We start from the raw sequence: 21,139 nt of genomic DNA, 5'->3' as shown, positions 1-21,139 counted from the left end.
CCGCAGGTCTCCTGGGTGTGGCCAAACCTCAAGCAATTTCGGCAATACATAGGCATTTGAGGATAGAACAGGAAGCCCCGAACTCTCCCGATGGCAAAATTTGGGGGCGGATGGCAAAGACCCCCAATACCACCGGGATCCTTACGGAGCTTGACCCAGAACTTCCTCTTGCCGTTCCAGAACCGCACGGAGTTCAAGATTTTGTTTGCGAATCGCACCTCTTCGCAGTATCGCCGAAGAAAAGTGGCTATATCCTCCGTGGTCACATGAGGGCTGTGCATAGCCACCACCAACGGTATATGTTCCTCACCATAGAGGAACTGGAACGAAAGACCGTCGAGTCGATCGTCCCTCTGGTCCGCACCAGACAAGGTTGCATAGATGTTATCGCAACACGCCGTGGCCGTGAAGGTGACGGTATACAGGCCACGGCTTTCCTGGTCATTTAGACACAGGATGTCCTCCCTGTTGAGGCGGAAGTAGTCAAGAAGAATCACCTCCGCAATGAAGCGGAGGTTCTTCAACTGACGATGGCTCTCCGACACCTCTATGCGGATGGTATTTCGCATCGACATTTCCCCAGAGGGGAAAGCCCAGGAGAACGGCATCTTCCACACCCAGGGACTAAGCCCCTATCCCAATAGCAGCAGGGGCTCGGAATCCCGCTATAAAAGCGGAACCCTTACCCAAGGCAGAGGTCGGGGGTACCCTAGGTGCTTCCGAAGCTACAGGTAACGCTCAACGTACCGAAAATGCCTTCTGAGACACAAGGTCCCAGAGACAGGGGGATCGCAACCCGTTGTCCGTGGACTAAGCCCGCTCCCCAATAGCAGCAAGAGGGTGAAGTCCCTCCGTAAGGAGAGACAATCCCCCAAGGCCGAGAAGCGGGGTACCACAGACACCTTCCGACCAGACCAAATGCAGATACTACACTTGATCTTAGCCAAAAGGCCGAGAAGCGATAACCGTGAAAGGGGCGGGCCCAACAAGGTCCCCTTCATGGGCACTATCACTGCTTGCTGTCAGGGAGGCTGCCAGACAATTTTCCATGCACACTCTGGGCTGGGGGGCAGTCAACCACCAGTACACACAGCAGAACCTAAACCCATACCATTATTGCTAAGCAGCAAGACAGGGGCCCATTGCACTCCCACGGGGCCTTTTTAAATGCAATCCATAACCCGGATTTGCCAGGAACCCTTCTTACTCCTCCTACTTGCATGTGACACTGGGCTTAGGATCTGCATAGGAAACACACACACAAGCACACACCTACCTTTGTTGCCTGCAGATGCCTCCTTGGCTGTCCCCAAACGGTATCAAACCAACACCCACGGGAAGCTGTAAGCATAGAGGACATGCCTGCACCCCATTGGACTTACCTGTGTGGGTTAAATCCGGGTTATTTGACAACCTATGGCGGTGATGGTTCTGCTCAGGCAGAGCAGTGCTGATGCTCCTCATAAAGCTGTCGCTGCTGTGAAGGTTCTAGGTGACATCACAAATCCCTATGGTTACATACACAACAAAGCTGGGTTGTTGTTGTTTACACTCTGCAAGGCCTGTGGAAGTGAGTGACATCATAGCACTGTAGTTCTGAGGGTTCTAGATGGATGCAACAATCTCCTGTTGCTTCTATGAAGGCCATAATAGACGACATCACCAAACAGCTCCATAGTCACATACACAGCAAAGGAGAGATGTTGTTTACACCTAGTGATGTCAGTGGTATTGAGTGACATCACAGCACAGTGCTAAGGCTCCTGGGCCTGGACACAGCAGCGGCTGCAATATCTCAACGGAGAATACGTTTATATATATGTGTGTGTGTGCGCGTATATATATATATATATATATATATATATATATATATATATATTTCTCCGCCGAAATCACTTTTAAACCCATTTCCACCTTTTTTTCCCTTCTCTTCCTCTTACTTTTTTTTCACGTTTTTTTACGTTTTTCTCCTTTTCGCCTCTTTTCTGGGCGTATTATTCTTCTTTTTCTTCTTTTTTTTCGTCTAATGCATACCCCATCAGTGCAGCAATGCTTATTCAATACCGCCAGCAGATGGAGACACTGGGGGATAATTTTCTAAGGATTTATACTGATTTTTCCTGTCTGAATTTGTCGCACAGAAAGTTGCAGGCCAAATATGTGTGACATTTCTGCGACTTTAGCTTCTAGAGCATTTTTACAACATTATACATAGGTGCTGAATACATAAAAAGCGACTGTTCAGCGACAGACAAGTCGCATCGGCTGAAAGTAGGCCAGAATGTCAGTCCATGTTGGAGCAGGTTTAGATACAGTCTAAAGTATAGATCTCAAAGTCTGTGCACAGAATTTAGCAAGGGCCTCGCACCTTCTGATGCATCAGGTAGGTGCACAATAGCATAGCCTAACCCTCTGTACTTTGGTCTATATTGATGCGGGACATAGACAGCCAGCTGATGACCAATCCATTAGTGCAATGGATGGCTGGAAGCATTTGTCTTTGCCTTTGCAATACCACAGAAGCAATGCATGGTCAATGTACAGCAATGACACACCTGTGTGAACAGCCAGGAGACCCCCCCCATGTTATGTTACATAGTTACATAGTTAGTACGGTCGAAAAAAGACATATGTCCATCAAGTTCAACCAGGGAATTAAGGGGTAGGGGTGTGGCGCGATATTGGGGAAGGGATGAGATTTTATATTTCTTCATAAGCATTAATCTTATTTTGTCAATTAGGAACATTCAGCACCCACCCGCTATCAAGGCAGCTGCCTATCATGTCATGCCCTACCTGCACAGGTGTGCTGGCTACTCAAATGATCCAATTAAGGAGGCCATTTAGTCAGCAGCAGCAGAAGTCCTGTGCCTGGACGCTCCAACAGCGGCCAGACACAAGCAGAAGCAGAAGCAGCAGAAGCAGCAGCAGCACCACCTTTTGTTTTTTGGCTGCAGCAGCAGCAGCAAGGCCCACAGGGCTGGCTAGCTGGCTAGCCAGCAAGCAGGTAGCAATGAAAGTAGGAATCTTTCTTTTTAACCCTGTAAGGGGGTGGTGCACTGTACCCGAAGATACTGCCATATCGGGTCAATGCATAGGGCGACGGAAGCAAGCTTCGAAATCGGCCCCCGTTCTCAAAAATCCATTTAATATATGGTCCCCAGATAGGGGACGTATCAGATATTAAACTGATAAGAACAGATACTACACTTGATCTTAGCCAAAAGGCCGAGAAGCGATAACCGTGAAAGGGGCGGGCCCAACAAGGTCCCCTTCATGGGCACTATCACTGCTTGCTGTCAGGGAGGCTGCCAGACAATTTTCCATGCACACTCTGGGCTGGGGGGCAGTCAACCACCAGTACACACAGCAGAACCTAAACCCATACCATTATTGCTAAGCAGCAAGACAGGGGCCCATTGCACTCCCACGGGGCCTTTTTAAATGCAATCCATAACCCGGATTTGCCAGGAACCCTTCTTACTCCTCCTACTTGCATGTGACACTGGGCTTAGGATCTGCATAGGAAACACACACACAAGCACACACCTACCTTTGTTGCCTGCAGATGCCTCCTTGGCTGTCCCCAAACGGTATCAAACCAACACCCACGGGAAGCTGTAAGCATAGAGGACATGCCTGCACCCCATTGGACTTACCTGTGTGGGTTAAATCCGGGTTATTTGACAACCTATGGCGGTGATGGTTCTGCTCAGGCAGAGCAGTGCTGATGCTCCTCATAAAGCTGTCGCTGCTGTGAAGGTTCTAGGTGACATCACAAATCCCTATGGTTACATACACAACAAAGCTGGGTTGTTGTTGTTTACACTCTGCAAGGCCTGTGGAAGTGAGTGACATCATAGCACTGTAGTTCTGAGGGTTCTAGATGGATGCAACAATCTCCTGTTGCTTCTATGAAGGCCATAATAGACGACATCACCAAACAGCTCCATAGTCACATACACAGCAAAGGAGAGATGTTGTTTACACCTAGTGATGTCAGTGGTATTGAGTGACATCACAGCACAGTGCTAAGGCTCCTGGGCCTGGACACAGCAGCGGCTGCAATATCTCAACGGAGAATACGTTTATATATATGTGTGTGTGTGCGCGTATATATATATATATATATATATATATATATATATATATATATTTCTCCGCCGAAATCACTTTTAAACCCATTTCCACCTTTTTTTCCCTTCTCTTCCTCTTACTTTTTTTTCACGTTTTTTTACGTTTTTCTCCTTTTCGCCTCTTTTCTGGGCGTATTATTCTTCTTTTTCTTCTTTTTTTTCGTCTAATGCATACCCCATCAGTGCAGCAATGCTTATTCAATACCGCCAGCAGATGGAGACACTGGGGGATAATTTTCTAAGGATTTATACTGATTTTTCCTGTCTGAATTTGTCGCACAGAAAGTTGCAGGCCAAATATGTGTGACATTTCTGCGACTTTAGCTTCTAGAGCATTTTTACAACATTATACATAGGTGCTGAATACATAAAAAGCGACTGTTCAGCGACAGACAAGTCGCATCGGCTGAAAGTAGGCCAGAATGTCAGTCCATGTTGGAGCAGGTTTAGATACAGTCTAAAGTATAGATCTCAAAGTCTGTGCACAGAATTTAGCAAGGGCCTCGCACCTTCTGATGCATCAGGTAGGTGCACAATAGCATAGCCTAACCCTCTGTACTTTGGTCTATATTGATGCGGGACATAGACAGCCAGCTGATGACCAATCCATTAGTGCAATGGATGGCTGGAAGCATTTGTCTTTGCCTTTGCAATACCACAGAAGCAATGCATGGTCAATGTACAGCAATGACACACCTGTGTGAACAGCCAGGAGACCCCCCCCATGTTATGTTACATAGTTACATAGTTAGTACGGTCGAAAAAAGACATATGTCCATCAAGTTCAACCAGGGAATTAAGGGGTAGGGGTGTGGCGCGATATTGGGGAAGGGATGAGATTTTATATTTCTTCATAAGCATTAATCTTATTTTGTCAATTAGGAACATTCAGCACCCACCCGCTATCAAGGCAGCTGCCTATCATGTCATGCCCTACCTGCACAGGTGTGCTGGCTACTCAAATGATCCAATTAAGGAGGCCATTTAGTCAGCAGCAGCAGAAGTCCTGTGCCTGGACGCTCCAACAGCGGCCAGACACAAGCAGAAGCAGAAGCAGCAGAAGCAGCAGCAGCACCACCTTTTGTTTTTTGGCTGCAGCAGCAGCAGCAAGGCCCACAGGGCTGGCTAGCTGGCTAGCCAGCAAGCAGGTAGCAATGAAAGTAGGAATCTTTCTTTTTAACCCTGTAAGGGGGTGGTGCACTGTACCCGAAGATACTGCCATATCGGGTCAATGCATAGGGCGACGGAAGCAAGCTTCGAAATCGGCCCCCGTTCTCAAAAATCCATTTAATATATGGTCCCCAGATAGGGGACGTATCAGATATTAAACTGATAAGAACAGATTTTTTTTTTTTACTTGACTACCCTTACGGGGGCAACTTTATTAAAAATTAAATAATGTTAACAAAGTTGTGCAAATATGTCAATAAATACAGTTACATATAAATAACATATTTACAACATATTAAAACATAAAATGGGCACTTGGTGGCTTTACAAGATAGAATTCCATTCTTTTAAAAACCATTTTCTAGATAAAAGCGGAAATCTCTTCTTGTCTAAAAGATAGTACTGGTACATTTCATAAAAACAGATAGATAAAATGTCCTTCACAGATAAAACCTCATGCTTGAACAATAAAATATTCCTGGCCTTCCACAGAGCTGCCTTCACACAGTTTATGATCTTCCATGCAATAGTCTCTTGAGTCCGTGTTGGGCATTCCAGGCAACCATAAAAAACCACTGCAATATTTAAGTCTTTTAGTCCAGTTATCCTTTTTACCAGAGGGAGTATCTTTGTCCATATTTTCTGCGAGTAAAAACAAGTCCATATTAGATGGTGCACGGTCTCCTCTTGTCGGCATCCCTCCCTCGGGCAGGTTGCAGAGTTGGATAATCCTCTTCGGTGCTGGAATGCCCGGCATGGAAGACACTCGTGTGCGCAGCTCCAGGCCAGGTCCTTCTGTGAATTAAAAAGATAATTAATACTCAACATCTTCCAAATCTGTATACACTTCTGTTCGTTAAAATTTTTGATGGGAGTCACGGTACTGGTTTCTTTTATTTCCTTTAGTAGTTTTTTGCTATTGCACAGATCCTGAACACTTTTACCTTTAAAATTATATAAGTTTAAAATTTTTCCTAAAATCATGTATTGAGGGGGTAAATTCAAAGAATAAGGGCAACTTAAAACTGTAGAAAACCAGCCGTTCCTCCGCATAAAATAACCAGTATTAAAACGAACAAAATAAGACCAGTAGCTATCTTTAAAAACAGTAGTAAAACACATGCTAAAAAACTTTATTAAAAGGAAAGCTTTAAAATCTGGAAAATCCTTACCGCCCCTGGAGTTCGGTTTTATCACAATTTGTCTCTTTAATTTTTCGCTCTTAGAACTCCAAAAGAAAGTAAAACAAGCTTTTGTTATTTTCTTTAGAACCATTTCGGGGGGTGGGAAAACCAGACTTAAATACAATAAAATAGGTAAAAGCACCATTTTTGTAATTAAAACCTTCCCTTCCATTGTAAGTTCTCGCATGTTCCACATACATATTTTCTTATTTATTTTTTGAGCCACCAAGTCCCAGCTATTAAAACCATTATTAGACTCGTCAAAGGAGACACCTAAAATCTGCACCGACTCAGACACAGGGACGGGCACATCATACAAAGGCATTCCGCCTATGTTTAAAATGTTACTTTTGTTAAAATTGACTTTAAAACCGGAGGCACAATTAAAATATTGAATCTGTTTTAGCGTCTTCTGAAGCGATGGGGTGTCCCTGCAAAACACCGCAACATCGTCCATGTACCCCACTACCTTCGCCTCTAGTCCCCCTCCTCCTGGCAGGGGGACTCCATGGATCTGCTTATCCTTTCGTATTGTACATAAAAGAGGCTCTATTGCGCAAATGAAGAGTAGTGGGGACAAGGGACACCCCTGCTTCACTCCGGAATTTAAAATCACGCCCTGTGTCTTAAAACCATTTACTAAAATTTTACTAGTACAGTTATCATAAAAAGCTCTAAGAGACAATAAAAAGCCATCAGGTATACCCATTTTCTCTAAAACCTTAAAAAGATAAAAATGTGACACCCTGTCGAAAGCTTTTTCAAAATCTATGGATAAAACCGCCAGCTTTCCTTTTCTTAATTTGGTGTCGCTAATTACATCCTTTAAAAGGTTTAGGTTCTCCCATAAACTCCTCCCAGGCACCCCACAGACTTGGTTTGTATGAATTATTTTATGGATTACGTTCTTTAAGCGGTTAGCACACAGTTTCGCCATTATTTTATAGTCGCAGTTCAGAAGGGTGATTGGTCTCCAGTTTTTGAGTTCCGACCGGTCTCCCTTTTTGAATAGCAGGGAGACATCACCCTTCTTCCATGAGCCTGGGAGGATTTTAGACTTAAAGACTTCCGTAAAAAGGGAGAACAAATCTTCTTTTAAAATACCATAAAAAGTAACATAAAATTCAATGGGTATACCATCCGGCCCAGGCACTTTACCTGTTTTAAAACTCTTGACGGTCTCTAAAATCTCCTGCTCTGAAATATTCTGCAATAAAAAAGACTGTGAGACAGGATCTAAAAAATTGGTGATCTCCTTTAACGAGTCATTCATAAAACATTCATCAATGTGTTTTACATTAAAAAGATCCGCATAAAACTCTTGCACCTTTTTTAAAATACCCTGTACATCATTCACTCCTTCAATGTTTTCTATTAACCTTCTATTTTCATGTATTTTCTTAAAAAAATACCTGGAGCAGGTCTCGTTTTCCTCAAGATGCTGTATTCGAGACCTAAAGATAATTTCTTTTCCTTTCTGCTCCAGGCACTTAGTTATTTCTTTTTTAAGATCATGTACCTCCTTCTCCACCTCCATCCCATGTGCTCTGAATTTGTACAGGGTTTGCAGACGAGTATTTAGGATATTATAAAATTCACGTTTTTCTTTAGCTTTCCTAACCCCAACACGGATAAAAAATTCTTTTATTTTTAGTTTCATTTTTTCCCACCAGATACTGGTGGGAGTGTTGGGGTCTTTTACTCGTCTGCATTCCTTGTAAAAGGTGATAAAATCTGATAAAACCTGCGGATCTTCTAAAAGGGACACGTTTAACTTCCAGGCATTCCTACCAGTTCTCCTTTTAAAATCACTTTTAACTTTAAAATACAATAATTTATGGTCAGAAAAAACATTGGTAAAAAGATCACAGTTAAAAGGCAGTACTTGATAAGAACAAAAAATAAAATCTATCCTGGAGCTACAGCTTGCATTGCTCCAGGTAACACCGTCTTCCTCTGGTACGTTAAAATTACATTTTTTAAAAACATCAGTGAGATTAAAATCTAAAATCAAGTTTTTTAACATAAAAGACGTCTTATCATAGTTCCTACTCACTGCGTTCGAAAAACGGCGTTCTCCCCTTAAAATACAATTAAAATCACCTGATAAAACAAGAGGACTAGAATTGTTAATAAAAAGGGGTAAAATCTCCAACATTTTTATTCTTTCATTCTTATCAGGAGAACCATAAAAATTTAAAAACTGCCATTTAATACCATTAATAAAAGCGTTGACCAATAAAATTCTGCCTGGTAAAATTTCGTTAAAACTCTCAATTAAAACGTTCCCTTTAAAAAGTATGGCGACCCCTGCTGATCTGGACTCATTTGATCCAGACCAGACTGATGGACCGTGCACCCAATCATCTTCATATTCTTTATAATTTAATCTGTGCGGGATGTCACATTCCTGCAGGAAAAGGACGGAAGCAGCAAAAACCGACAAGTAATTAAATAGGGCAACCCTTCTTACTCTGGCGCTCACACTTCTCACGTTCAAGGACAGACCGGACAACTCAGCCATGGGAATGTACAAGAAAACGTCTTACACCTCTGATTCCCCCTCCGAAGCCTCATACCCCCCAAAATCTGACTCAACTGTACGCATAGAGGAAGCAGGAGAGGAGGCACCATCACTCAGCCGACCCCCCTCCTCCATCATGATTGAGGCATAGTTGTTCTCGGGCATCCTGGCAATCAGGGCTCCAGACTCATTGGGTTCTTCCACCTCTTGCCCCTCCATAGGGGTCGGGTGTTCACTTAGTTCCGTCTCTGGTACCTCAGAGACGGTCACCCCTGAAACCTCCTCCTGGCAGGGAGGAGGGGGGGTATCCCCTATGGGGACCTGTGGAGGAACGTCACTTGGGTTCCCTGCATCCGCAGGTACTTCCATCGGCTCCCCCTGGACCGCCTCCGAATAGAGTCTTCTGGAGCCCCTCCGCCTTTTAACCTTCACCTCTCCACCCGGATCATCGCTCTCAGGGGGACCCTGAGCCAGAGGTTGCTGAGGAGCGGATTCGGCCGCCGTCCGCTCCTCTCTTAACCCAGCATGCTCCTGGGGGCCAGTTTTTCCACCACTTGCACGTTTTTTGGCCATCCTCTGCTCTTTAGGGTCCCCTCCTTTTGCCTGAGGGGGGTCTTTCTCCTTCTCCATCTCACCGCTTACCTCTTGTGGGGGGGTAATCACTGGCTCTGCTTGCCTCGGCTGGTGTCCCGGTTGCTGTCCTTGCTGCCTCCAGGGTTGCCACTGCTGCTCCGTCCTATGTCTGTGGGGACAAGAGGAGAAAAGGTGACCGAATTGTTGACAGAAATTGCACCTCCCTCCTCTTGTGCATTTCTCTGTCTCGTGCTGTGTGCTACCACATTTTTTGCATGTACTTTCACAGTTTTCTTTTGTGTGTCCATATCTGTGACACTTCCTGCAGTAGCTTGGCATCCCCGCATAAAAGAGGTCGCCACACATATTATTTATTTTAAAACGAGCTGGTGGTAGTTGTATTCCCCCTGGCAATCTGTCATCTTTTTTGCATGTAACCTGAAATCTCCACTTAGATGTCCAGATGCCACAGCTGTTCATGATTTTTCCTCTGCACTCAACCTTACTAAAATAGACTTGTAAAAACAACTCAACATCGTGTAGGTTGGCGAAAGGGGAATACATCTTTACTACCACCAGCTTAATATCGTCTAGAACGTGCTCAATAATCCGGACACCCTGAAGCTTTTTGTCTTTACTCGCAGCAGCTCTGGTAACAAAATCTCTGTGGATGCCATTTTGTGTGAACGTCACATCAAAAATTTTACGCTTCGGGTAGTCCTGGATTGCCAATATCTCGCCCTTCTGTATTCCGAAAACTCCTCCGAGCACGTCCTCTACTACGAATTTCAAATCGTCCGCCCTTTTGGTATCATCCGTGAGAATGACTCTCACGGTGTTTTTGATCCTTGCATATGCCGGCACAGAACCTGGATCCGGATCATCATCCATGGTTCTAACCTCTCTCCACCCGAAGGTCTTGAGAGGCGATCGCTACTCGTTACCCTGGGACTAGGCCCTCTCCCCAATAGCAACAAGTGGGTGAAGCCCAGGCAATAAACCTGGGCGATCCCACAAGGCCGAGGAGAGGGGTACCCGAGTACCTTCTGACCAGATCTCCTGTATTACTACACTTGATCTTAGCCAAAAGGCCGAGAAGCGATAACCGTGAAAGGGGCGGGCCCAACAAGGTCCCCTTCATGGGCACTATCACTGCTTGCTGTCAGGGAGGCTGCCAGACAATTTTCCATGCACACTCTGGGCTGGGGGGCAGTCAACCACCAGTACACACAGCAGAACCTAAACCCATACCATTATTGCTAAGCAGCAAGACAGGGGCCCATTGCACTCCCACGGGGCCTTTTTAAATGCAATCCATAACCCGGATTTGCCAGGAACCCTTCTTACTCCTCCTACTTGCATGTGACACTGGGCTTAGGATCTGCATAGGAAACACACACACAAGCACACACCTACCTTTGTTGCCTGCAGATGCCTCCTTGGCTGTCCCCAAAGGTATCAAACCAACACCCACGGGAAGCTGTAAGCATAGAGGACATGCCTGCACCCCATTGGACTTACCTGTGTGGGTTAAATCCGGGTTATTTGACAACCTATGGCGGTGATGGTTCTGCTCAGGCAGAGCAGTGCTGATGCTCCTCATAAAGCTGTCGCTGCTGTGAAGGTTCTAGGTGACATCACAAATCCCTATGGTTACATACACAACAAAGCTGGGTTGTTGTTGTTTACACTCTGCAAGGCCTGTGGAAGTGAGTGACATCATAGCACTGTAGTTCTGAGGGTTCTAGATGGATGCAACAATCTCCTGTTGCTTCTATGAAGGCCATAATAGACGACATCACCAAACAGCTCCATAGTCACATACACAGCAAAGGAGAGATGTTGTTTACACCTAGTGATGTCAGTGGTATTGAGTGACATCACAGCACAGTGCTAAGGCTCCTGGGCCTGGACACAGCAGCGGCTGCAATATCTCAACGGAGAATACGTTTATATATATGTGTGTGTGTGCGCGTATATATATATATATATATATATATATATATATATATATATTTCTCCGCCGAAATCACTTTTAAACCCATTTCCACCTTTTTTTCCCTTCTCTTCCTCTTACTTTTTTTTCACGTTTTTTTTTACGTTTTTCTCCTTTTCGCCTCTTTTCTGGGCGTATTATTCTTCTTTTTCTTCTTTTTTTTCGTCTAATGCATACCCCATCAGTGCAGCAATGCTTATTCAATACCGCCAGCAGATGGAGACACTGGGGGATAATTTTCTAAGGATTTATACTGATTTTTCCTGTCTGAATTTGTCGCACAGAAAGTTGCAGGCCAAATATGTGTGACATTTCTGCGACTTTAGCTTCTAGAGCATTTTTACAACATTATACATAGGTGCTGAATACATAAAAAGCGACTGTTCAGCGACAGACAAGTCGCATCGGCTGAAAGTAGGCCAGAATGTCAGTCCATGTTGGAGCAGGTTTAGATACAGTCTAAAGTATAGATCTCAAAGTCTGTGCACAGAATTTAGCAAGGGCCTCGCACCTTCTGATGCATCAGGTAGGTGCACAATAGCATAGCCTAACCCTCTGTACTTTGGTCTATATTGATGCGGGACATAGACAGCCAGCTGATGACCAATCCATTAGTGCAATGGATGGCTGGAAGCATTTGTCTTTGCCTTTGCAATACCACAGAAGCAATGCATGGTCAATGTACAGCAATGACACACCTGTGTGAACAGCCAGGAGACCCCCCCCCATGTTATGTTACATAGTTACATAGTTAGTACGGTCGAAAAAAGACATATGTCCATCAAGTTCAACCAGGGAATTAAGGGGTAGGGGTGTGGCGCGATATTGGGGAAGGGATGAGATTTTATATTTCTTCATAAGCATTAATCTTATTTTGTCAATTAGGAACATTCAGCACCCACCCGCTATCAAGGCAGCTGCCTATCATGTCATGCCCTACCTGCACAGGTGTGCTGGCTACTCAAATGATCCAATTAAGGAGGCCATTTAGTCAGCAGCAGCAGAAGTCCTGTGCCTGGACGCTCCAACAGCGGCCAGACACAAGCAGAAGCAGAAGCAGCAGAAGCAGCAGCAGCACCACCTTTTGTTTTTTGGCTGCAGCAGCAGCAGCAAGGCCCACAGGGCTGGCTAGCTGGCTAGCCAGCAAGCAGGTAGCAATGAAAGTAGGAATCTTTCTTTTTAACCCTGTAAGGGGGTGGTGCACTGTACCCGAAGATACTGCCATATCGGGTCAATGCATAGGGCGACGGAAGCAAGCTTCGAAATCGGCCCCCGTTCTCAAAAATCCATTTAATATATGGTCCCCAGATAGGGGACGTATCAGATATTAAACTGATAAGAACAGATACTACACTTGATCTTAGCCAAAAGGCCGAGAAGCGATAACCGTGAAAGGGGCGGGCCCAACAAGGTCCCCTTCATGGGCACTATCACTGCTTGCTGTCAGGGAGGCTGCCAGACAATTTTCCATGCACACTCTGGGCTGGGGGGCAGTCAACCACCAGTACACACAGCAGAACCTAAACCCATACCATTATTGCTAAGCAGCAAGACAGGGGCCCATTGCACTCCCACGGGGCCTTTTTAAATGCAATCCATAACCCGGATTTGCCAGGAACCCTTCTTACTCCTCCTACTTGCATGTGACACTGGGCTTAGGATCTGCATAGGAAACACACACACAAGCACACACCTACCTTTGTTGCCTGCAGATGCCTCCTTGGCTGTCCCCAAACGGTATCAAACCAACACCCACGGGAAGCTGTAAGCATAGAGGACATGCCTGCACCCCATTGGACTTACCTGTGTGGGTTAAATCCGGGTTATTTGACAACCTATGGCGGTGATGGTTCTGCTCAGGCAGAGCAGTGCTGATGCTCCTCATAAAGCTGTCGCTGCTGTGAAGGTTCTAGGTGACATCACAAATCCCTATGGTTACATACACAACAAAGCTGGGTTGTTGTTGTTTACACTCTGCAAGGCCTGTGGAAGTGAGTGACATCATAGCACTGTAGTTCTGAGGGTTCTAGATGGATGCAACAATCTCCTGTTGCTTCTATGAAGGCCATAATAGACGACATCACCAAACAGCTCCATAGTCACATACACAGCAAAGGAGAGATGTTGTTTACACCTAGTGATGTCAGTGGTATTGAGTGACATCACAGCACAGTGCTAAGGCTCCTGGGCCTGGACACAGCAGCGGCTGCAATATCTCAACGGAGAATACGTTTATATATATGTGTGTGTGTGCGCGTATATATATATATATATATATATATATATATATATTTCTCCGCCGAAATCACTTTTAAACCCATTTCCACCTTTTTTTCCCTTCTCTTCCTCTTACTTTTTTTTCACGTTTTTTTACGTTTTTCTCCTTTTCGCCTCTTTTCTGGGCGTATTATTCTTCTTTTTCTTCTTTTTTTTCGTCTAATGCATACCCCATCAGTGCAGCAATGCTTATTCAATACCGCCAGCAGATGGAGACACTGGGGGATAATTTTCTAAGGATTTATACTGATTTTTCCTGTCTGAATTTGTCGCACAGAAAGTTGCAGGCCAAATATGTGTGACATTTCTGCGACTTTAGCTTCTAGAGCATTTTTACAACATTATACATAGGTGCTGAATACATAAAAAGCGACTGTTCAGCGACAGACAAGTCGCATCGGCTGAAAGTAGGCCAGAATGTCAGTCCATGTTGGAGCAGGTTTAGATACAGTCTAAAGTATAGATCTCAAAGTCTGTGCACAGAATTTAGCAAGGGCCTCGCACCTTCTGATGCATCAGGTAGGTGCACAATAGCATAGCCTAACCCTCTGTACTTTGGTCTATATTGATGCGGGACATAGACAGCCAGCTGATGACCAATCCATTAGTGCAATGGATGGCTGGAAGCATTTGTCTTTGCCTTTGCAATACCACAGAAGCAATGCATGGTCAATGTACAGCAATGACACACCTGTGTGAACAGCCAGGAGACCCCCCCCATGTTATGTTACATAGTTACATAGTTAGTACGGTCGAAAAAAGACATATGTCCATCAAGTTCAACCAGGGAATTAAGGGGTAGGGGTGTGGCGCGATATTGGGGAAGGGATGAGATTTTATATTTCTTCATAAGCATTAATCTTATTTTGTCAATTAGGAACATTCAGCACCCACCCGCTATCAAGGCAGCTGCCTATCATGTCATGCCCTACCTGCACAGGTGTGCTGGCTACTCAAATGATCCAATTAAGGAGGCCATTTAGTCAGCAGCAGCAGAAGTCCTGTGCCTGGACGCTCCAACAGCGGCCAGACACAAGCAGAAGCAGAAGCAGCAGAAGCAGCAGCAGCACCACCTTTTGTTTTTTGGCTGCAGCAGCAGCAGCAAGGCCCACAGGGCTGGCTAGCTGGCTAGCCAGCAAGCAGGTAGCAATGAAAGTAGGAATCTTTCTTTTTAACCCTGTAAGGGGGTGGTGCACTGTACCCGAAGATACTGCCATATCGGGTCAATGCATAGGGCGACGGAAGCAAGCTTCGAAATCGGCCCCCGTTCTCAAAAATCCATTTAATATATGGTCCCCAGATAGGGGACGTATCAGATATTAAACTGATAAGAACAGATACTACACTTGATCTTAGCCAAAAGGCCGAGAAGCGATAACCGTGAAAGGGGCGGGCCCAACAAGGTCCCCTTCATGGGCACTATCACTGCTTGCTGTCAGGGAGGCTGCCAGACAATTTTCCATGCACACTCTGGGCTGGGGGGCAGTCAACCACCAGTACACACAGCAGAACCTAAACCCATACCATTATTGCTAAGCAGCAAGACAGGGGCCCATTGCACTCCCACGGGGCCTTTTTAAATGCAATCCATAACCCGGATTTGCCAGGAACCCTTCTTACTCCTCCTACTTGCATGTGACACTGGGCTTAGGATCTGCATAGGAAACACACACACAAGCACACACCTACCTTTGTTGCCTGCAGATGCCTCCTTGGCTGTCCCCAAACGGTATCAAACCAACACCCACGGGAAGCTGTAAGCATAGAGGACATGCCTGCACCCCATTGGACTTACCTGTGTGGGTTAAATCCGGGTTATTTGACAACCTATGGCGGTGATGGTTCTGCTCAGGCAGAGCAGTGCTGATGCTCCTCATAAAGCTGTCGCTGCTGTGAAGGTTCTAGGTGACATCACAAATCCCTATGGTTACATACACAACAAAGCTGGGTTGTTGTTGTTTACACTCTGCAAGGCCTGTGGAAGTGAGTGACATCATAGCACTGTAGTTCTGAGGGTTCTAGATGGATGCAACAATCTCCTGTTGCTTCTATGAAGGCCATAATAGACGACATCACCAAACAGCTCCATAGTCACATACACAGCAAAGGAGAGATGTTGTTTACACCTAGTGATGTCAGTGGTATTGAGTGACATCACAGCACAGTGCTAAGGCTCCTGGGCCTGGACACAGCAGCGGCTGCAATATCTCAACGGAGAATACGTTTATATATATGTGTGTGTGTGCGCGTATATATATATATATATATATATATATATATATATATTTCTCCGCCGAAATCACTTTTAAACCCATTTCCACCTTTTTTTCCCTTCTCTTCCTCTTACTTTTTTTTCACGTTTTTTTACGTTTTTCTCCTTTTCGCCTCTTTTCTGGGCGTATTATTCTTCTTTTTCTTCTTTTTTTTCGTCTAATGCATACCCCATCAGTGCAGCAATGCTTATTCAATACCGCCAGCAGATGGAGACACTGGGGGATAATTTTCTAAGGATTTATACTGATTTTTCCTGTCTGAATTTGTCGCACAGAAAGTTGCAGGCCAAATATGTGTGACATTTCTGCGACTTTAGCTTCTAGAGCATTTTTACAACATTATACATAGGTGCTGAATACATAAAAAGCGACTGTTCAGCGACAGACAAGTCGCATCGGCTGAAAGTAGGCCAGAATGTCAGTCCATGTTGGAGCAGGTTTAGATACAGTCTAAAGTATAGATCTCAAAGTCTGTGCACAGAATTTAGCAAGGGCCTCGCACCTTCTGATGCATCAGGTAGGTGCACAATAGCATAGCCTAACCCTCTGTACTTTGGTCTATATTGATGCGGGACATAGACAGCCAGCTGATGACCAATCCATTAGTGCAATGGATGGCTGGAAGCATTTGTCTTTGCCTTTGCAATACCACAGAAGCAATGCATGGTCAATGTACAGCAATGACACACCTGTGTGAACAGCCAGGAGACCCCCCCCATGTTATGTTACATAGTTACATAGTTAGTACGGTCGAAAAAAGACATATGTCCATCAAGTTCAACCAGGGAATTAAGGGGTAGGGGTGTGGCGCGATATTGGGGAAGGGATGAGATTTTATATTTCTTCATAAGCATTAATCTTATTTTGTCAATTAGGAACATTCAGCACCCACCCGCTATCAAGGCAGCTGCCTATCATGTCATGCCCTACCTGCACAGGTGTGCTGGCTACTCAAATGATCCAATTAAGGAGGCCATTTAGTCAGCAGCAGCAGAAGTCCTGTGCCTGGACGCTCCAACAGCGGCCAGACACAAGCAGAAGCAGAAGCAGCAGAAGCAGCAGCAGCACCACCTTTTGTTTTTTGGCTGCAGCAGCAGCAGCAAGGCCCACAGGGCTGGCTAGCTGGCTAGCCAGCAAGCAGGTAGCAATGAAAGTAGGAATCTTTCTTTTTAACCCTGTAAGGGGGTGGTGCACTGTACCCGAAGATACTGCCATATCGGGTCAATGCATAGGGCGACGGAAGCAAGCTTCGAAATCGGCCCCCGTTCTCAAAAATCCATTTAATATATGGTCCCCAGATAGGGGACGTATCAGATATTAAACTGATAAGAACAGATACTACACTTGATCTTAGCCAAAAGGCCGAGAAGCGATAACCGTGAAAGGGGCGGGCCCAACAAGGTCCCCTTCATGGGCACTATCACTGCTTGCTGTCAGGGAGGCTGCCAGACAATTTTCCATGCACACTCTGGGCTGGGGGGCAGTCAACCACCAGTACACACAGCAGAACCTAAACCCATACCATTATTGCTAAGCAGCAAGACAGGGGCCCATTGCACTCCCACGGGGCCTTTTTAAATGCAATCCATAACCCGGATTTGCCAGGAACCCTTCTTACTCCTCCTACTTGCATGTGACACTGGGCTTAGGATCTGCATAGGAAACACACACACAAGCACACACCTACCTTTGTTGCCTGCAGATGCCTCCTTGGCTGTCCCCAAACGGTATCAAACCAACACCCACGGGAAGCTGTAAGCATAGAGGACATGCCTGCACCCCATTGGACTTACCTGTGTGGGTTAAATCCGGGTTATTTGACAACCTATGGCGGTGATGGTTCTGCTCAGGCAGAGCAGTGCTGATGCTCCTCATAAAGCTGTCGCTGCTGTGAAGGTTCTAGGTGACATCACAAATCCCTATGGTTACATACACAACAAAGCTGGGTTGTTGTTGTTTACACTCTGCAAGGCCTGTGGAAGTGAGTGACATCATAGCACTGTAGTTCTGAGGGTTCTAGATGGATGCAACAATCTCCTGTTGCTTCTATGAAGGCCATAATAGACGACATCACCAAACAGCTCCATAGTCACATACACAGCAAAGGAGAGATGTTGTTTACACCTAGTGATGTCAGTGGTATTGAGTGACATCACAGCACAGTGCTAAGGCTCCTGGGCCTGGACACAGCAGCGGCTGCAATATCTCAACGGAGAATACGTTTATATATATGTGTGTGTGTGCGCGTATATATATATATATATATATATATATATATATATATATATATATATTTCTCCGCCGAAATCACTTTTAAACCCATTTCCACCTTTTTTTCCCTTCTCTTCCTCTTACTTTTTTTTCACGTTTTTTTACGTTTTTCTCCTTTTCGCCTCTTTTCTGGGCGTATTATTCTTCTTTTTCTTCTTTTTTTTCGTCTAATGCATACCCCATCAGTGCAGCAATGCTTATTCAATACCGCCAGCAGATGGAGACACTGGGGGATAATTTTCTAAGGATTTATACTGATTTTTCCTGTCTGAATTTGTCGCACAGAAAGTTGCAGGCCAAATATGTGTGACATTTCTGCGACTTTAGCTTCTAGAGCATTTTTACAACATTATACATAGGTGCTGAATACATAAAAAGCGACTGTTCAGCGACAGACAAGTCGCATCGGCTGAAAGTAGGCCAGAATGTCAGTCCATGTTGGAGCAGGTTTAGATACAGTCTAAAGTATAGATCTCAAAGTCTGTGCACAGAATTTAGCAAGGGCCTCGCACCTTCTGATGCATCAGGTAGGTGCACAATAGCATAGCCTAACCCTCTGTACTTTGGTCTATATTGATGCGGGACATAGACAGCCAGCTGATGACCAATCCATTAGTGCAATGGATGGCTGGAAGCATTTGTCTTTGCCTTTGCAATACCACAGAAGCAATGCATGGTCAATGTACAGCAATGACACACCTGTGTGAACAGCCAGGAGACCCCCCCCATGTTATGTTACATAGTTACATAGTTAGTACGGTCGAAAAAAGACATATGTCCATCAAGTTCAACCAGGGAATTAAGGGGTAGGGGTGTGGCGCGATATTGGGGAAGGGATGAGATTTTATATTTCTTCATAAGCATTAATCTTATTTTGTCAATTAGGAACATTCAGCACCCACCCGCTATCAAGGCAGCTGCCTATCATGTCATGCCCTACCTGCACAGGTGTGCTGGCTACTCAAATGATCCAATTAAGGAGGCCATTTAGTCAGCAGCAGCAGAAGTCCTGTGCCTGGACGCTCCAACAGCGGCCAGACACAAGCAGAAGCAGAAGCAGCAGAAGCAGCAGCAGCACCACCTTTTGTTTTTTGGCTGCAGCAGCAGCAGCAAGGCCCACAGGGCTGGCTAGCTGGCTAGCCAGCAAGCAGGTAGCAATGAAAGTAGGAATCTTTCTTTTTAACCCTGTAAGGGGGTGGTGCACTGTACCCGAAGATACTGCCATATCGGGTCAATGCATAGGGCGACGGAAGCAAGCTTCGAAATCGGCCCCCGTTCTCAAAAATCCATTTAATATATGGTCCCCAGATAGGGGACGTATCAGATATTAAACTGATAAGAACAGATACTACACTTGATCTTAGCCAAAAGGCCGAGAAGCGATAACCGTGAAAGGGGCGGGCCCAACAAGGTCCCCTTCATGGGCACTATCACTGCTTGCTGTCAGGGAGGCTGCCAGACAATTTTCCATGCACACTCTGGGCTGGGGGGCAGTCAACCACCAGTACACACAGCAGAACCTAAACCCATACCATTATTGCTAAGCAGCAAGACAGGGGCCCATTGCACTCCCACGGGGCCTTTTTAAATGCAATCCATAACCCGGATTTGCCAGGAACCCTTCTTACTCCTCCTACTTGCATGTGACACTGGGCTTAGGATCTGCATAGGAAACACACACACAAGCACACACCTACCTTTGTTGCCTGCAGATGCCTCCTTGGCTGTCCCCAAACGGTATCAAACCAACACCCACGGGAAGCTGTAAGCATAGAGGACATGCCTGCACCCCATTGGACTTACCTGTGTGGGTTAAATCCGGGTTATTTGACAACCTATGGCGGTGATGGTTCTGCTCAGGCAGAGCAGTGCTGATGCTCCTCATAAAGCTGTCGCTGCTGTGAAGGTTCTAGGTGACATCACAAATCCCTATGGTTACATACACAACAAAGCTGGGTTGTTGTTGTTTACACTCTGCAAGGCCTGTGGAAGTGAGTGACATCATAGCACTGTAGTTCTGAGGGTTCTAGATGGATGCAACAATCTCCTGTTGCTTCTATGAAGGCCATAATAGACGACATCACCAAACAGCTCCATAGTCACATACACAGCAAAGGAGAGATGTTGTTTACACCTAGTGATGTCAGTGGTATTGAGTGACATCACAGCACAGTGCTAAGGCTCCTGGGCCTGGACACAGCAGCGGCTGCAATATCTCAACGGAGAATACGTTTATATATATGTGTGTGTGTGCGCGTATATATATATATATATATATATATATATATATATATATATATTTCTCCGCCGAAATCACTTTTAAACCCATTTCCACCTTTTTTTCCCTTCTCTTCCTCTTACTTTTTTTTCACGTTTTTTTACGTTTTTCTCCTTTTCGCCTCTTTTCTGGGCGTATTATTCTTCTTTTTCTTCTTTTTTTTCGTCTAATGCATACCCCATCAGTGCAGCAATGCTTATTCAATACCGCCAGCAGATGGAGACACTGGGGGATAATTTTCTAAGGATTTATACTGATTTTTCCTGTCTGAATTTGTCGCACAGAAAGTTGCAGGCCAAATATGTGTGACATTTCTGCGACTTTAGCTTCTAGAGCATTTTTACAACATTATACATAGGTGCTGAATACATAAAAAGCGACTGTTCAGCGACAGACAAGTCGCATCGGCTGAAAGTAGGCCAGAATGTCAGTCCATGTTGGAGCAGGTTTAGATACA

The 21,139-nt window shown here is 45.2% G+C and overlaps 5 non-coding genes and 3 pseudogenes across 5 annotated transcripts; all 8 read right to left on the bottom strand.

Annotated features, from left to right (window-relative positions):
* Positions 1-745: 745 nt before the first annotated feature.
* LOC130314321 (U2 spliceosomal RNA) lies at positions 746-963 on the bottom strand (annotated as a pseudogene).
* A 2,086-nt stretch (positions 964-3,049) lies between these two features.
* LOC130314357 (U2 spliceosomal RNA) lies at positions 3,050-3,240 on the bottom strand. Its single transcript, XR_008862064.1, has one exon. It is a non-coding gene; the product is annotated as a U2 spliceosomal RNA (small nuclear RNA).
* A 2,086-nt stretch (positions 3,241-5,326) lies between these two features.
* On the bottom strand, positions 5,327-5,531 carry LOC130314309 (U2 spliceosomal RNA; annotated as a pseudogene).
* Positions 5,532-10,557: 5,026 nt separating this feature from the next.
* LOC130314327 (U2 spliceosomal RNA) lies at positions 10,558-10,690 on the bottom strand (annotated as a pseudogene).
* A 2,086-nt stretch (positions 10,691-12,776) lies between these two features.
* LOC130314356 (U2 spliceosomal RNA) lies at positions 12,777-12,967 on the bottom strand. Its single transcript, XR_008862063.1, has one exon. It is a non-coding gene; the product is annotated as a U2 spliceosomal RNA (small nuclear RNA).
* Positions 12,968-15,045: 2,078 nt separating this feature from the next.
* LOC130314355 (U2 spliceosomal RNA) lies at positions 15,046-15,236 on the bottom strand. The gene has a single exon (XR_008862062.1). It is a non-coding gene; the product is annotated as a U2 spliceosomal RNA (small nuclear RNA).
* A 2,080-nt stretch (positions 15,237-17,316) lies between these two features.
* LOC130314354 (U2 spliceosomal RNA) lies at positions 17,317-17,507 on the bottom strand. The gene has a single exon (XR_008862061.1). It is a non-coding gene; the product is annotated as a U2 spliceosomal RNA (small nuclear RNA).
* Positions 17,508-19,597: 2,090 nt separating this feature from the next.
* On the bottom strand, positions 19,598-19,788 carry LOC130314353 (U2 spliceosomal RNA). The gene has a single exon (XR_008862060.1). It is a non-coding gene; the product is annotated as a U2 spliceosomal RNA (small nuclear RNA).
* Positions 19,789-21,139: the final 1,351 nt, after the last annotated feature.

Source organism: Hyla sarda, unplaced genomic scaffold, assembly GCF_029499605.1.
Source record: "Hyla sarda isolate aHylSar1 unplaced genomic scaffold, aHylSar1.hap1 scaffold_181, whole genome shotgun sequence".
In the NCBI taxonomy this organism is placed as follows: Eukaryota; Metazoa; Chordata; class Amphibia; order Anura; family Hylidae; genus Hyla; species Hyla sarda.
Note: the sequence above shows the minus strand (reverse complement) of the source record. Positions and strands in the feature narration are given on the sequence as shown.